The following is a 638-nucleotide window of genomic DNA, read 5'->3' as shown; positions in this document are numbered from 1 at the left end:
ACTGTGTCTAAGCTTAAGGTTGATAGTTTGATTGATCGTTTGCCATCCTTAGTTCGAAACTTGATCACCCAAGGTTTTGTCCATATGCTCATGAGTTCTCTATTCCCTTAGTTAAGAAAGTTACTTCATTTATCGCTTTTATTATTCTGAAACTGCATTAGCATTAATCATTAGTTTAGAAATCTTTTAAATCACAGGTTGTACTTAGATTAAGTGAGTACTTGCATTCTCAGTGCTTTGAAATCCCTTATAATTGGTTCGACAATCTTTTATACTACATCATTTGTCTTAGGAGCCTTGAAAACTCTTAACACTCGACCAAATCAAGTAAATCAGTGTGCCATAGATGTGGAATGGACTATCATTGGGCTAAGACTTGTAGAACTCCAAAGCATCTTGTTGAGGTTTATCAAGAGAGTTTGAAAGGGAAGAATCCTGAAGCCCATATGGTTTGTCAAGACAATGGAAAAGATTTCGATCATGACAAGGACGATCTTATGGATTATGAAACTTCATATTGTTTTAAAGACTGAACTGATTTCGACATTATAATATGTTTTCTATGTTTTGGTGTTTTTAAATTCTATGTTGTCTTTTATTTTAAACTTGTTTTAAAGACCTATATAATAAAATAAAAA

This window comes from Brassica oleracea, chromosome C1, assembly GCF_000695525.1.
Source record: "Brassica oleracea var. oleracea cultivar TO1000 chromosome C1, BOL, whole genome shotgun sequence".
In the NCBI taxonomy this organism is placed as follows: domain Eukaryota; kingdom Viridiplantae; phylum Streptophyta; class Magnoliopsida; order Brassicales; family Brassicaceae; genus Brassica; species Brassica oleracea.
Note: the sequence above shows the minus strand (reverse complement) of the source record.